The sequence below is a fragment of the Perissodus microlepis genome, chromosome 11 (assembly GCF_051167445.1).
Source record: "Perissodus microlepis isolate ML-2025 ecotype Zambia chromosome 11, ASM5116744v1, whole genome shotgun sequence".
NCBI lineage: Eukaryota > Metazoa > Chordata > Actinopteri > Cichliformes > Cichlidae > Perissodus > Perissodus microlepis.
The window spans coordinates 6,221,239-6,239,619 of record NC_140471.1 but is presented as its reverse complement, the minus strand read 5'-3'; positions in this window follow the sequence as shown (position 1 = coordinate 6,239,619).

The window sequence follows — 18,381 nt, the reverse complement described above, 5'->3', positions numbered from 1 at the left end:
AGAGCTGAGGTGGAGATGGATATAAAACAGCTTGTAGATGTGCAACAGTTAGGGGCAGGCTAAAGGAGCTTGAATAATATGGTTTATGTGATATTTGTCAATTGGATTTGAAGAAGGATATTAACTGAGTCATCAGATGAAATGAGATCATCTCTTCCAGGATTGTTGCTAAGTATATCTTCCTGGCCTGCTTGAATTGGCTCATTGTTTTTCAACTCCATTGGGAGTCAACCTGGAGGATGGTCTAAGGAGCTTGGAAAGAAAAGCATCTGGACTTCTTTAAGTTGCTTGAAGACGTTTCACCTCTCATCCGAGAAGCTTCTTCAGTTCTAGGGTCAAAATGGTGGAGAGTCCCAGATTTAAACCCCGTGGGTGTATCCCCCCAAAGAGGGACAAAAGGACCCCCTGATGATCCTCTGCTTATTTAAAGAGACAAGCAGCTGATCGGTCAGCCTATGATGACAAAATTTATCACAGACTCAACTGGTCCACCGTGATTATGAAACTCTATAACAGTGGTGTCACATTAAAACAGAGCAGGACAAGCACAGGTCCAAAGAAGCATCCTGAGAATAAAATCTGAACAGATCTTCAAGTAAGGAACACTTTCAGTACCATGATGATCCAACAATCATTGATGAGCCACAGTCAGAATGTTTTCTGCATTTTATACTTAAGTTTTTCGACCATGGGGAGTATAGTTCAATATGTGATACAGAATCTTATCAAAAAGGTCCATAAGAGGGCCTAAAAAATCTAAACCTTTTCCTGATATTAAATAATTGAATCTCCCATTTGAAGATGATCCTGTGATGATGATCTGTTCAGCCAATAATATGAGCTAAGCAGCTGTAGTGCAGCAGTAATCCTACTGTATAGTGACCAGAGAAAATCAAGTACCATGCATATACATGTCTGTCTTTGTCTTGTTCTTCTGTATCTTTACCTAAATATGTCATACTGTGCATATGGATTAGGAACATTAGAGGTTTAGATTCATATTGGAGAACTCAACCTGCCAAGGAGTAACCAAGGAGGCCAGGTACAGTTTAAAGGCAAATATAGATTCATTTTTTGTCGTTACTGCACTCTATTATTTGTTAATGGATAGAATAAGAATACTTATATTATAGACGTATTATACTTAATTAATGTTTGTATAGTGCTACAGCCAACCTGCAGCTCTAAATATCTTCAGTCTTACACAAACACACCCATATGGAAAAGAAATAGTAAAAACTTATATGATTTAACTCATGAAAGTGGCCACTTTCTCATTACTTTCATATATTGTTTTAGGAAGTATCCAAAACATACAAGTTTCATTATATAATTTTTCAAGGGATCTTATATCTGTTTTCACTCTTGTATGCTTTTCATACAAGTTTCACACAAGACAGATACAAACTTTATAAGATTTATATATATCTTTTCCATATGGGCAAGCAGCACAGTTACTATTCTAAAAACAACCCCCCAAAAAACAACAATTAACACTATTTTAATTTTTCTCTCTATATATGTAAATTAATCATGCCTATAAGCTCAGCTTAGGCATCACCTCAGGTTCATCTGACCCAGAGCCTCTATCCTATTTGGCAGTGAGCTGTGACAGTGGTCAAAGGATTAATGGAGATCAAACACTCGCTTTAACATGAAAAGACAAACCAAAGCTCAATTAGCTGCGTGTACATAACCATCAGCTGACTCCAATCATGGCACAGGGCAATCTGAGCAGAGGAGGAGAGGTGAGACTAAGTCTTCTCTTCTCGTTGTTGTAAATTGGGGATACTGTGAAATAGATCTGATTGATTGCCTGAAAGATTTTTTGTGTTATAAAAAGTTGGCAAACAGATCAGTACAATTTGTTTTGCTAACAAAACAAAGCCACGTGCTCCTGTCACTGCCCAGCTGTTTTAGGTACACAGAGGTTTTAATTAGTTATAAATATTAAACAGTTAATACAGAGATACTCTTGAGAACTCTTCATATCCAGTTTCATAGACGATCCTTGTAAAAACCACAATGACTGAGGCTTCATGGAGCCCACAAATGCACATTTATTGAGGTAAGCAAAGAGGGTTGAGATAATATTGTTCAATTTGTTTATTCTTAAGGGCATTGATTATAGGAAAATACTTTCCTGTTTATTTTACGGATTTTTTGCCGCAACAAGACAATTTCTAGCAGCAGTCTCCTCTAAACAACTGCAACCAGCTGCTTCTTCTACAGACATGGAAGCTTTTGTTGTGGTTTAACTTTCAACTTTAGTTATCATCTGGAAACAGATTCCATTGTTTTACAATGTATTACGTATTATCCAATTCAATTCAATTTTATTCATAGAGCGCCAAATCACAACATCAGTCGCCTCAAGGTGTTTTATATTGTAAGGCAGACCCTACAATAATATATACAGAGAAAAACCCAACAATCATATGACCCCCTATGAGCAAGCACTTTGGTGACAGTGGGAAGGAAAAACTCCCTTTTAACAGGAAGAAACCTCCGGCAAAACCAGGCTCATGGAGGGGCGGGGCCATCTGCTGCGACCGGTTGGGGTGAGAGAAGGAAGACAGGATAAAGACATGCTGTGGAAGAGAGACAGAGATTAATAACAAGTAGCATTCAGTGCAGAGAGGTCTATTAACACACAGTAAGTGAGAAAGGTGACTGAAAAAGAAAAACTCAATGCATCATGGGAATCTCCCAGCAGCCTACCTCTATTGCAGCATAACTAAGGGAGGATTCAGGGTTACCTGATCCAGCCCTAACTATATGTTTTAGCAAAAAGGAAAGTTTTAAGCCTAATCTTAAAAGCAGAAACAGTGTCTGTCTCCTGAATCCAAACTGGAAGCTGGTTCCATAGAAGAGGGGCCTGAAAACTGAAGACTCTGCCTCCCATTCTACTTTTAAATACTCTACCAACAACAAGTAAGCCTGCAGTGTGAGAGCGAAGTGCTCTAATTGGGTGATGTTAGAGCACTTCGCTCTCGCACTGCATCATAAGCCCCCAACTGACCGATCAGTATGCAGTAGCAGCATTGTTTAGATAGTATAACAAAAAAGGAAAAAGAAGGACATTAGTGTTTTATTTTAAAATGGACAAATTATCAATACTGTATTTGTGAAAACTGTGTGTGAAATGAAATGAAAATGAAATGGGAATTTATTTATTTTTTTGCTTTGTTTCATTTTGTTTTGCCTGAAAGCTATTGGAAATAATTCCGACACCACTGAATCCTGTAGATTGAGGACTTTTTAGCACCTTCTGCTGTGCCCCTGGCTGAATTGCTGACAATTTCTCTATAATGGGAGTAAAGGGAAGATGAATGGCTCTCCTAAATTGGTTCTGTTCTTTGTGCTGATGTGTCTTCCCCCAGGGCATGAGATCCAGCACGCTACTGTACAAAAACAGGGCGAGAGTAATACTTAAAGGCAACACAATTGACCCTGTGCACGAGAAAATGCTAACTTCCTGGTTTGAGACCGGATGTGGGGTTGTACATTTCCGGTAGCTTTACTTTGCGGTCAACCGCTACTGCGAAAATATACTCCAAAATCATGTCCAAAACTCGAAAACGGAAAGATCGCGTTAAGTTACAAAGAGCAGAAGGTGGGAACACTCACCGCTGTTGTGTCATAAAAAATCTAATGATCAATTTTGACGTTTAAAGAGTTTAGATCGATCAGTTGTTTACATCACTCTTCTGCAGCAGAAGACACATCGTCCACATTCAGAAGCACATCTCTGTATAATGACTGGTCTTATGATTTAAACAGGCAAATGTTCAGCATTCAAACTACAGGTGAAGAATAGTCAAACCAGATGTTTCCCCTTATGTCGATATTAGCTAGTCAAGTACACACCTACACAGCATGTTAACAAACCGTGAAAAAAGCCACACAAAAAATGAATGATTGTTGGTAAGGGTTTCTATACATTAGTATTTACGAAGGGTATGTTGTGACTTACCTTCAAAATTACAGCGGTCCCTCGCTAATAACGCGGTTCACCTTTCACCTCGTTGTTTCACAGATTTTTTTAGTGCAAGTTTGCACGTTTTTTTACGTCACATTGTGTCCTGCGTCCTGATCGCTGCAGACGATCTCCTCGTGATGTCTCTCCTGTAGAATCGCTGCATCGATCGCTAGCAGCGTGACTCTGAAGTGCAGTACTGTATGTCCACGATGTCCACGAAACGTTTTGCACCGTCAAAAAATAAAATTGGCTACTTGATTTCACCTATCGCTGGTTATTTTTAGAACATAACACCTGCGATAAACGAGGGACAGCTGAGAAATATAACATTTGAATCCCTTTTCTCTTTTGCGCTGAGGCACGGGGAAAAAATATCGACAAGTCGATGAACATCATTTACAGATATATTGGGTAAATGCCCAAGACATCTATAGAAATGTAAATCGCCGCTTGATTCATTCATTTGCTTAACTTGTTTTGGACCGTAAACAGGGCGTGAATAGGACACCGGAAACAAAGCTCCCCACAGGAGTTTCCGCACCGGAAGTAGCATATGCTAACGTGCACATAGTCAATACACCTGTGTCAATCACATTCACTCCCTGGCTCCATTCCCTAAACCACTTGTGCTATCTCTTCCTCCTGCAGCTTCTCTAACCAGAAGCACTACAACAACATTGTCAAGTTACCGTAACGTTTGACTTAAAGCCAGCTGTTCATGAACCAAGCCTCTGAGGTATTTAGTCTGTTTGTAAAAGAAAACTATATAAAAAAAAATGTATTTTATATATTAGTTTTATATAAAAAAAATATATAAAATATTATTAAGGGACATAATTAAATGGCAATTTTCACCAAGTCAAATTAAGTTATTCTACTGTTTTAATTATATTTTGGAAATGTAAAACTTCTTGCTAATGCCTTGTTCACATTTGGACTAATAAGTTGGCTTTTTTTGGTCTATGGAGCAGCCACTATGTTGTTATTATAGTAGAGGCTGCAGGGATCAGTGGGATATGTGGGATTGCTGGGGCTAATCAACCTGATCGCCCTGTGTTGGAAATGTGGGAGCAATTTCAGCTCCCAGCATAGACCATTTAAACTGTATTGTCCACCAGCTGAGGCACTTTCGCTCCCTCCTATGTCACAATTCTAGAAATTCAAACTTGATACTGATAGCAAGAAAACACTCAATGCTATTTCGGATACTACAGGGAAGATTTTGACGCCATCCTGCACCAACAGAAGTAACGGTAAAGAAAAATTTATCAACCAACTTTACCAATTATAAGTTGGATTTCAGAGTATTTAAAATGAAGTTATCATAAAATATTTTTGATTATTTTAGTAAACTTATTTTAGAGCCTACTAAAAACACAAAGGGTGCAAGAAATACCACAACATTTAATGTAACTAAATCATTTAATTAATGTTGAAGCATAGAAAAGTAAAAAATGAACTTATTCTAAGATAAAGAAGAACAGAGCAGTAACTGTGAAGGACTGAACCAATCACCGCCTGCATATTAAAACTGACCTCACAGCTGGCTACAACAAAACATGAAACAGATTTTAATAAATTAATGTAAAAGTAGAAAAGTTAAAATTTGATCATTTTTTTCTGTATCAGCTGAAGAGGGCGAAAAAGGCAGGATAATTATTGTAATTTTATATTATTTTTGTCATCATTTTATGTTGAGTTGTTGGTTAGTTGTGTTTACTTCCACTTCCTCTTCTTGATCATTTTTTGCCAACGGTTTAAAATAACCAACATTTTTCACTGACTGTGAATGTTGTTAAGAATGTTGTTGTTTTTTTATCTTTTATTTTTACTTCAGTCATGAGCATGACACCATTAACATGGAGATTCCCAGTATTCATTTCCACAAATTTGGCAGCAGTTCCTCTGAGGACTGCTGTTGTACTGTCCTGAGTTTCTGTTGGCACTGCTTTTTTTTTTAAGACAAGGGTTCCTCTCCTTTTGAGATACAGTGCACTCTTACTGTACCGTAACTCTTGTGTAATGTAAATATACTTTTTTTTTCATTTACACAGGACACATAGATATTTTATATTGTCTAAATACTCCTAATCTGTTCCATGCTTGAGCTTTGTTTGCCACACACTAATTAATTCCAGTGTTCTTTGGATGGTAAAACTTAGTCACTGCAACAGAGACTCTGTGTTATGTTGAAAACTTCCCCAAACCAATGCATTGTTTTCTCAACACAGAATGCTAGGGAAAAATAGCAGGAAACAAAACAAGATGAAAATGTGTTTCCTGCTGTGCAAAACACTGTGAAATTGTCCCTTCATGTCATGATCACACCATGATTTATTAATTAGTGGCTGGGTGGTCAGCCATGAGGACTGTGTGATGTAACTGAACAATAATAGGCGGGATACTTCATTTTAATTTTAATTTTAATTGAATGAATGATCAGCGAATTCATCATCATCACTCTGGGACTGGGCAGAGGCATCTGGACGCAGACATGGAGACAGACGTTGGATGTCTTTCCATGGATCCAGTTGGGTGGAGTGGGTGGTACTGTATGCCATGGTTAAGAACTGGCAAAAAGGACAATGCACCAACCGACCCTGAGGAATGATGCATATTATTTATGCATCATTTGACAAAAAAGTAGTTGTGACTCACGATAAGCATAACACACTTCATATGTTGCTATGTGTTTTTGGTTTGTTGTCTTTTGTTTAGTACATATTATACGGGATTACAATTTCAGCATAACTTTTTCCAACAAGCATTTCTCTCAACATCTGAAATAGATGAGAGAAAGAGCTCTGCGTGTGTTACTGGGGACATAAACTGGTAGGTGGGAGATGTTTACCTTCTGGTATGTGTTTAGAGTTGTAAAGGGGTATATTTGAAACCAAATAACCCAAATCCCAAAATTTCAGGACTCAGCTTTGTTGCCTAAAAGTAACCACATATTTCCTAAAGGCCTAGGCCTAACCTAAATAGTAACAAAAAGAGTAAAGTCACTCACACAAGTAAAATAAAATTGGAAAAAGAAAGTCACCCAGTTAGACTTAAATGCTTGTCTCATATTTAGATTCATACCAGCCAACAAGAACTTTTTTCCCCCAATGTTTTTAAATGACACTAAAATGATGGTAAGGGGGAGACCCCTTTCATTAAAAGATGATGAGAAAAGGTTCCTCATAAGTGTACCAACAAAATATTGCAAAATATAGTTGAACTCCTAGTTTAATTACAGGTAGTGAACTACTCAGCAACACCGCTCATTTTATTGTAGGAGACCTCTAACAGCTGTAATGAGTACATATTTTCTGCAATTTTGTCTTGAAGGTACAAATCTTGAACATTCACAAAATTAGAGGAGAGTCAGAGGACATATATAACTTCAGAGGCCTGTATCAAATAGGTTAACACATATTTGACCAGTTTTACTCAAATTCATTAATCAACTGATTGATTGATTCATATAATATGCACAGTACCCATCTTTTAGAAAGAATATATAAAGTAAGCAAGAATCAAATAGTCCACCTTATCAACTCTGACCTGACTGAGTGAATTCCATGCTTTTCATTTAAAACCCTCATTGCGGAGCATGTTTTTGTAGCTGTCTGAAGTGTTGAACTATGCCTATAAACATATTGCAGTACTGTAATGATGAAAGAGAAGAGTTCTTCAGAATTGCTCTGTCAGAATTTTACAAAGTGCAATATACATCCACTGTGAGTCATGATTCATTAGAGGGTAGGGACAAGCCTTGTTGTCTTGGCAAATTCAGCTCGGGAATCCAAACTCCCAAGCATGGGTAGATACAATACATTCCTCTAATCTGCAACCCACACAGTAGACCTCCAGTTAATATTACTACTGTTCAACCACCCATCCATCAATCCTTGTGGCCAACATAGATCAACTCATAAGCTACCTCCACAGTCAGCGCTCTCCAATACGATGTCTGTGCCACTTCTGTCATTGAGGAATACAAAAACAGAGACTCTCAAAGAGATCAAGTGTGCTTGTGCAGATTAAATTATTACCAAATGTGCCTACGATTAATGATTACAATGCAAAAAAAAAAAAAAAAAGCACATTCACGCACACTGATTCCAGGAAAAAGAATTCCTGGAGGACCAATGCTTTATTCCAAGAGATGATTTAAATTCTGAGGTTTTCTCAGAATACAGAGTCCCTGAGTGGGTGAAAGAGATCCGAGGTATTTGTATAAGTATAAAAGTATTTTAATCCGTATAATATTGATAGACTTGGTAGTAATGAGCACAAAAGATGGGTGTTCTAATTAATCAGACTCATACGTCACACTTGTTGTTTTAACTTTTACAGGCTTGAGTCTGTGGGCGTCCTAGTTCAGATTAGTAACTAATGACCACAGTCAGCAAACCCACATGGCAACATACGCCCACATGGCTTGGCTGCATTAGTCCTACGTGCCTCATTCTTTAAGCCAACACAGCTGTTGTATAGACTGTAGAATAAACTGTGGCTTTACTCACTGCCTTTGTCATCACTCTGTGTATCTCCGACCAGAACCCTTTCAGTGCACGCACAACTCACAATTCAAGGCTTCGTACCGATGCATTACTTATTTCCAGGTTTGCTCATCGTTCAGGGAGTGGCACTAATATGATACACTTGTGTTACACTCCATATGCTGTATATGAAGATGGGCAGCCTGCCAGCTCCTTGCAGGGATTCCAAAATAAAGGGATCATTCTCTGATGGCTCGCTGCAATACAGGCTCTCAGTGTTAGAGGTAATGTACCTAAACTAAATTTATTTGATGCTATAAAATCATAATCAGTGACAGCTGAGATTGACAGCTTCTTTGAATGAAATAGTTGGAGCGACACTGCAGACTTCTGTTCAGGGGCTGTACTGATGAATGTGGAGAAATCAGTGTTTTGTTGCATTGTTTATGGTTCGTTGAAGGCATCACTATAATACAAAACATTGTAAGCATGCTAATTTTGTACCCTGCAGACCCTTTAGATAGCTATTTCTACAGATTCAGTTTTTTCCTTGTTAAGAATAGAAAAGGCAGTTCAACATCAGCCTTTTTCATGCAACTAAACACGCTTCCCTTTTTATTGGTTCTGTCTCTAACGATGTCATTGTTCTGACAAGTAGCCCACTGGACTAATCTATGTAGCTCTTTCATTCTGGGACAGTTGATTTCAGAACACCCTCCCCCAACCCCCTGACCCCCCAACCCTGTTGCCCCTCAGGCCTAACCATATGCCCTTTCACCTCTGCTATCCTCCAGTCCCCCGTGTACTTCGTCATTACCCTCCTCACACGTCTGTTTACTTCTGTTGTTAGGGCTGTTCACATGGTGACCAATCTGGACTCTCAAACCAACGTCTGGGCTTGTGAACAAGTCTGGGGAGAAAGAGTGGAAAGGAAGAGGAGTGAGAGAATGAGAGAGGAAGCCAAAGAGAGAAAAAGAGACTCGATCTAAAACACTCTCCAGACATGGCAGAGGAAAGTACATCTATCTGGGAAAGCAAGTCCAGCACTCCAGCTTTAATTATCTTTTAAGATGCACATGGGGCAGGGCAAACGATTCCAGAATGTAGCAACGAGTACAGAGGCCGGGCAGATTCATGCTGCAGATTCCTCTTTTTCCTCACAGCAGACAAACAAATGTAAATAGAAACCAAAAGTCGACAAGGAAGAAAACATTCACAGGGATGTAATGAGGGAGATAACTTATTATTTCAGCATTATTCTCTACCGGTTAAAGCTTATAGAGGCCTTAAATGAACCTGTTGTGCAGAGCAGCATCTGTTTGCCAGAGAGCAAGCGAAGCCTCCACCCCGGACCAGACCAACACTGAGATCATTGTTGTTCCACAGCCCTCGCCGGGCTCTAGCAGTGGGGCTCTACTGTGGTAGGTCTTCCATAGACATTTAAAGTGTTTTCCAAACTCATTTCTGCTCTATTAGATAATGCACCGAAGAGAATGGCAGTTAGGCAGCAGGAAGATGTAACTGATGTATGAGGAACTAGGAAATCCAGAGGTCACGAGACAAAATCCTATGATGCTGCTCAATCACCTCACCATATGCTCAAGGAGGAAAACCCTGACTGCAAACATTTTGTCTTTTTGTGGTGTTTTTTTCCTTCAGGTTTAGTTTTTGCTGATCTTTTGTGGCTTATGTATGTCCCATTTTAGCTGTGTCTGTTTCTTTCATATTTTATAGGCATATAGCATATAAGCATACACTATATTGAATATACACACACCAGCCATTCCATTAGTTGTACCTGTTCAACTGCTCATTAATGCAAATATTGAACCATCCAGTAGCATCAAGACAACGTGCTGAAGTTCAAAGTGAACATCAAAATGAAGTAGAACAGTGACTTTGAACATGGCATGACTTAACACCTTGACAAAATCAAAAGTAGTGTGGTACAATATCTATCTATCTATCTATCTATCTATCTATCTATCTATCTATCTATCTATCTATCTATCTATCTATCTATCTATCTATCTATCTATCTATCTATCTATCTATCTATCTATCTATCTATCTATTTATATTTGTGTGTGTGTGTGAGGGGAAAAAAAGCTTTTTAATGCCATAAAATTGGGATTCTATGGGGATTCACTTTAACCTTCACTAAGCCCCCTTCCCACCTCTTGCACTGAAAGCAGAGGTGGGGGAGCTGACGTGCTCTCAGTTCAGATAGACGCGATGCATGGTTAATTCCATTTTTACCTTCACTAGGGAGTCTCACGTATGTTTGCTGTCTTTAACTTCAAATTATTTTCCTTTATTTATTTATATTTCTCCAAGCACCTTTTAGATGATTTCCTTAGCTGCTTTGCTGCTATATATGATCACCGATCACTGATAAGTCACAATACATCAACGCTGTTGCCAATCTTATTAATTGATCAACTGAAAATCCTTGTTTTGTCAGGCCACAAATGTTAGGCTCTGTGCCTTTACTGTATGTGTGAAAGCACTGATGATCACACAGTTCCTGAGTTTTAGTGTCCCACCTACTCCCTTTGTTTGGATAATGCTAAAAACAACTGTGGTAAATCCAATCCAAATACTGAAATCTGGCTTTCATTGCAGTGGAGGGAATCTCTCTTTAGCTCTCTCACTCTCTGTCTCACACACACACACACACGCACGCACGCACGCACGGCTCATCCTGTTTTTTGTCCTCAGTGGAAGAGAGTTTGTAGCTGACAATTGTTAAAACTAATGACATCACTCCTAGTGGACCAGAGGCCATGCTGAGTGTTGTCATTATTTCTTTGTAGGTATGATGTGATGCTCCTGTTTACAGTGGACATATTTTGGGTGTGGGGTTCCTATAATTTAGTGGTGATGTTACTGAATATTCAGTAACAGTGAGACAGTCGTGTGTTTCACATCACAGACACAAAATTACCTAAATAATTTCAACAAAGTGCTGTATGTATGCACAATGTTAATCAACTACCCTTACCCTTAACAGCATCAACATATACTACGAGGGCTATCCTGGGCCAGTTAAAAACATAACTGTTCCCTAACATTATAAAGATCCACCCAAAATACTTGCATTTCATGCCCCTGAATCACCTTTTAAAAAACATGCAGCGGAGGCATCAGATGTTTTCACTTCAACCACAGACTGCATTAGTCAGTCTGTGGTTGGGATGAGATGGCAGAAAGACAAAAAAAAGGCTGGTTAAAATCATTGGATTAGCTGGGAACATAATGATCATGGATGTAAACAGATGACTACTATTGTAGCTGTACTGAAAATAAAAAAAATTTATTTCTGGGTGCAATTCAAGGATCATTTGTGCCCATGTAAGTAAAACTTGCTATCCTTTAACTTCATTTAATTGAAGTTTTTAAAGTATGTTTTTCATTACTTGTGTTAAATAATGCTACTCCCGCCTCTACATTTACTACAGGTCTGCACATCACCCTTGTTCCACGCATAGTCTCACTCTCCAGGATTGTGTTAAACAATCTAGGTAAAAAATCCACTGCTCTTTTTTTACACTCTTCATCCTCTTTGTAGGTGTCCTCACTTCCTCCTTACTAATCCTCTGCACTTGCTGATTCATTAACTGTCCTCCATCCATCCTTCTCTCTCCATCATTTTCTTCATTCATTGCATGTCTCTCTTTTATCACCCTAACTTACTGCACATCCTTTTTAAATGCTTATTAACAGCTTCTGGCACTCGTCTATCATGGATCTAGCTTTTACCAAGCAAACGACAAAACTGCAGGCAAAACCTGGAACAGCTGCTGCGGCACTGAGATGTGTAGAGGCACAGAGACGCTTCAGCTATACTTCCCCAGTCATCAGGTAACTCTTCCTTACCACCAAGAGTCTATCACAGCTCTTTCCTGAACTCTGTTGAACGTTTATCCTTCTTCAACTTCCAGCATTTAATCCTTGCCTTTGCTTTCACTAGCTTGCTCTTCTTGGTTTCTAAAGTCATCCTACAGAATACCATCCAATCCTTAATATCCAGAGTCGTTCCTGACAACACCTTGTAGTCTCCGATCTTTTTCACATTTCACCTTCTGCATAAGATGTAGTCCACCTGTGTGCACCTTCCTATGTTCCTGCCCCTTCTTAAAGTGCATGGTCACTGCAGCCATTTTTGATCTTTTTTGCAAAATCCACTATGATCATTTCTCTCCTCGACACCATACCTAGCCAACAACTCCTCGTCACCTCTGTTCCCCTCACTTACACGTCCGTTGAAGTCTGTACCAATCGCCAGTCTCTAGAGAGTGGAGACACACTCTACTACTTCATCCAGTGTATCCAAGAATTCTTCATTCTCTTTTAACAGACCTACCTGCAATAAAACCTCAGTTTTCACCTCTATAATACTATTCCCATACTCTTCCTTCGGGATTACTCCTACTTCATTTCACTTCCATACAGCTTGAATCCACCTCCAATGCCTTGATTTCTACTCTAGTCCTATCAGTCAGATCTCTCTTTTACCATAGTCCCTGCATTTCAAGGCCTCTCCTTCTCTCTCACTGCCTTCTCATGCCTTCCTCCTCTCCTCCTCGTTTGTCTTTAGCCAACAATAGCACAGTTTCACGTAGCCCTGTTGGCCAACGGCACCGGAGGTGGTCATTTTTAACCTGGGCCTCAACCAAGGTAAGGAAATCCCAGGCTTTACGATTGTTACGTCCCCACATGAAAGCTAGTTGAAGAGGGTGGGGGACAGTAACAGTTGGATCCGGGTTGAAATGAAAAGAACGCCAGGCAGAGGTATTTAACACAAAATATATCTTTATTATCATCAATTAACTCAATATTCATATAAACAGTAACAACAAAACGAGACAGCAACGCTGCATTAATGATAAATCAGACAGGCCAACCCAAAGAGATGGTGACCACTTCAACAAAGAAAACAACTATAAGGCTTCAACAGAAAAAGACAGCAACGCTGCTATTAGCAATAACTAGGCAGGCCAAACAAATTAATGGAGGCCACCGACACTTAAGGAAAACCACTGCTCAGTTAAGAGCTACGCACAAAGAGCCACGCACGGTGGGGCTGGTCACACACAGCAGGCCTTTTCCACACCTAGACCAGTATCACACACTGACCAGCACAGAGGAAAACCACCAGAAGCCTCTCCCACTGCTCCTACCACTCCACACCGTAGGCAGGACACTCACACACCTAGCTCTCAAAGTGGAGACACCAGAGAAAGCCACCCTCCCACATCCAGCCCATCCCCAGCTTATATGACCTCAGAGAGGTGATTGCTACATTATGTCATATATTTATTGTCCTTTCATTTTTTTTTTTTTTTTTTTTTAGCTGTTTTAAGTATAAATTCATACATTTAAAACCACTTACTTGTTAGATGTAATTTAAACATCTGGTTATAAAAAACACTTTTGGCTGCTCCCTTGTTAAAACGGGTCCCCACAGCAGGAAGCTCTGCATGCTTAATTTGGCGAATGCCATTCGTGACGCAACCGCAACAGAGGATTTTGTCTCCTACAGTCTGAAAAGTGTTTATTGATTATTTTGACCATATTTAAATCATTTATCTATCGCTTTGAAAAATATCCACAGACATTCATGCAGAATATGTAAAGTTGGCAGCGTAGTGAGAAAAAAACTTAACTTAAAGAGTGTGAAACAAACTTTGATGTGTATAAAATCTTTAGCTGGGTTTTCCCCATACCTATCAGATCTTTACCACTGCTGACTGAACATACAAGACAACTTATCTGATATGGTTTCAAATACACATTTGTGAAACAAGGCCCTGTTTGTTATCTCTGACTGTGAGTCATAATCTTGTAGGTTTATGGTGGCTGTCTCTGAGGGCATGCTTTGGGAGTTTCTGCAGATTTTAATGAAACTGGCCCTGGCCAGCTGTGGATCCTGAAACGAGACAGTTATATAACCACTGCTGTGTTGACAAAGAGGTGTTTGATGTGTTTCTCATAGGTTTAAGACGTCTGGGTTTTTCACACAATCTGAAAGAACAGCCAGGAGCTGTGAGACTCTCTTAGACATCACATTTTTCCTCTAAGCTATAGATTTTACAAAAACCTATCAGGAAATACATCATCTTTCTTTAGCTGAAATAACAATTCTCCAAGTACAACGGGGGATACATCTCTGCAGCTTAAATGATTATATAGATTACTGCTAATAATGTTCAGTAATGTAAAGCTAAAGGAATCTCATCATGGAACAAAGCTCTCGCTGTGTGGCAGGGAAACATCTATGAGGCTCCCTGTGGTTTGGAAATAATCGAAATGCCACGGCAGCCTAAAAGAAAGGATTAATACAGTAGAAGATGGTTCACATATGCCCTGTAAATGCATACAGTTAACTGGGTGTGCACTCAGCTGCACAAAAAAACTGCCTTTGTTTTCTGTGCACACTGAGCTCCCTGTTTAACAGATCTTTTATTCAGCTCAAATGTCATGAAGCGTGAGCTGTAGGGGTCGTGTGGCCGGGAGGTTCAGAGCGAAGGGTCAGAGGCCAGTAGAGTCAGATGAAGCAGCTGATTGTATAATGGGACAGTAGTACTGAACACCAGTGCTGAGTGAGTGGGTTGCCAGGCAGCCAGAAAGGTCAGAGAGCAGATGAGAACCATCAGCCTAGCTTTCTGCTATCACACTGTCGCTCACACACACTCTCCATATCGCTCTTCTTTTCTTTTTGTGGATCATTGCACTCACGCTTGGATAGATTAAAAATAAATAAATAAACACATTAAAAAAGTTTTACTTTTTGAGTTTTTGAGGTGAGTTAAGGTGTTCTCTAGAGAAGGAAATTTGTACATGCAGTACAAGTAGAATTTCTATAAAAGAAGCTAAAAGTTACGCTTAATAAAACTGATAACATTTAAGTTATGATTTCTCTTTCTTTTTACTTTTTACTGTCCAAGCAATTCTGCTCATAAATGTTAAATGTTTTCAGAGTACAAACAGTTCATTTATTTACTAAAATCTCAGGGAGCATTAACAATAAAACAATCATTTTACCAGTTTAAGCTTAAGAGTTTCAAAACACAGCAGTGTCACCATCTACAGGCTGTTGTATGTCAGCACATCTGAGAGCGGGATGAGGGTGACACCCATACAAGTACAGGCTTTTATTTTTCTAAGAGAATATAATTTTTTGGATCTCTTGGACAACTTAAGTATCATTTTCCCACACACCTGCTCATTTAATTTCAAATGGAAACTAGAAGGGCCCACAGAGTAGGTCCTGCGCTAAGGCCAGTGTGTGCATCAATGTATAAATACTTTTTCCTTTTCCCAGCTCTCCACCGTGTTTAAGTGTGCCTTGGTCATTTTTTGCACAACCTTCTGATAGTCAGACAAACAATCAGTCTATCTGATACCTATGCGTCCTTGTTTACCTTCTCTGAGGAATCAAACATTCAAAATTTTATTTTTGCAAGCCATCAGAACTGCAGTTGTAAATGATAACATGCACAAATAAGCTGCTCTATATGTCTAAAAACCAAGAATAATGTTCAACAGTCTGGCAATCCCTGTCCCTATACTGCCTTACAACTCATTACTAGTAAATAATGTTGTAACCATTAATAGGACCACGGATTAAAACTGTGTATTATTAGAACATGGTATCTATAAATGGTTGTTTCAAGTGATAAATCGCATAATGGAAATATCTTTTTAATACTGAAATGTTCAGTGTTGTTTAAAGAAAAAACTACAAAGAAAAATAACATGCTTATGGAAAATTTTGTTGAATTATGTTTAATTTTTTGAATGAACAAACACTTTAAAGTTAAACAAGTGAAGTAAGACATTTCTTCTTTTTCTTCTTCTTCTTCTTCTTCTTCTTCTTCTTGACAAACTTTCATTTCCAGGCTTCTTCAACCCAACGCAAGTAAGACAAAAACCCTCATTGAACACAAGATGTCATCCTCAACCTTCCTCAAGATTAACACAGTACGTCAGCCACAGCCCTGGCAGGGGTCATTTCTAACAGAAGCCGTAATTATCTGCGCCTGCTGACGAACTGGACCATCATCTTGGCCTGTCAGATCTCACAGCATCTAGATCTACTTAAATAAATGTTCATCAGATTACTGTAAATTTAAAAAGAGATACTCTTCTGAAAAGCTATGCATTAAGCTGTAAAAACTAATCTAATTTTAACATTTATATTATCATGACAAATTAATGCTTTCAAATTTTTCATTTAAATCTGCTTGTGATTTAAAAGTGAAAAGTACACTGCCCATGGATGTTGACCAGATGACTATAAATGTAAGCAGTGTTTTGTATTTGTTTTTTTTATTTGTAGCTGACTGTTCTTATGATTGTGGCCTTGTTACTGAAGATTTTATAATGTTGTCTTGATAAATCATTTGTGCAGGACTTTTAAAATGTTGACTTTTTAAATTTGGTGCAGTCTGTGTTTGGTCCTACTCATAAACACACTGGATCTTGTCCTCTCATACAGTTTGGTATGCCCGTGTCAAACCTAGAGATTTGTGACACTATGTTCTCTGATTATATGTCTGTATCATATGAGGTTGGGTTGTCTTGTGCTATACTTACGAACCCGTGTTCGGCGCTGTCAGATGTTCAACCCTTTCACTGCTGATCAGTTCTCTGTTGTTTTTGATCTATTCTGCGGTGACTCTGTGAATCCAGAGGAGCTTAATGCCTGGTTCACTTCCTCCTGCAAAACCATCTTAGACTCTGTGGTGCCACTAAAAATGAAACAGCCAAAAGCTAGATCTGATAAACCTGGTTCAATGACGGGAGTGCCAAAGAGCTGAACGAAGGCGGAAGAAGGATAAGCTGCAGGTGTCCTTTCAAATCTTAAAAGATTGTTGGCGTCTGTATTAAATACCTTTAAACGGGCTAAAAGATAAGACAAAGATGACAGCAGCCAACTGTTATAACTCTCGTCTGCTGTTTAAAACTATCGACTACATTCTTAATGCCTTTATTTTGAAACCTCCCTTTTTTTATTGATAAGGTTGTCACCACCAGGGCTTTCATTTCAACCCCTGTTTTTGACCTCTAAGCCTCGGTCCGTTGTTCTGCTGTTTTTAACCAGTTTGAGCCTGTGTCTCTGTGTTCTTAGAGGATGTGGTTCATCACATTAAGCCCTCAGGTCCTCTGCATGATGCTGTTCCTCCTTAATTTTTAAAGAGGTTTTTCCCAGTATAGGGCAGTCAGTTTTTGCCATCATTATTAGTAGTCAGTCTTCTGGTGTGGTCCCTGGAAACTTAAAAACTGCAGTTGTGCAACGTTCAATTAAGAGATCTGATCTTGATCAAACTGTGTTAGCTAATTTTAGGCCTATCTCTAAGCTGTCGTTACTTTTCCAAAAGATTGTTCATTATATTCAGTTGAAGTCTTTTTTGGAAAAGCAAGATATCTTGGGTCATAACCCCCCTACCCCCCCCCCTGGAAATTACGCCCCTGCCCCCTGATAGAAACTCTTTCAAGGTTAAACTTTGTGGCCTCTCATTCCTCAAATCTGCAGTCACAAAGTTATTGATCATTTTTCAGTATCAGTACCTTCAAAAACACCTATCCTCATCAACATTTTGTAGTGCCTTACTAATAGCTAAAAAAAAACTATAAACATTTTAAATATTAACAAAGAGTAACACATAGCACTTTGAAACATAAAACAACAAGCCTACTCAGTCCATTACAGACATGATGGGGAGTAAGGGATCTTGCTATAGCCTATATTTATTGCGTTACTGCTGGGTACATGTGTATGTGATGTGTGCACCAGCATACAAGAAGAAGGCAAACTGGTGGAAGGAGTATGATTATCTTGGCAATACACGTTTGGGAAACCCTGTATTCAGTATTCACATGGTTGATAATTTGCCACCTACT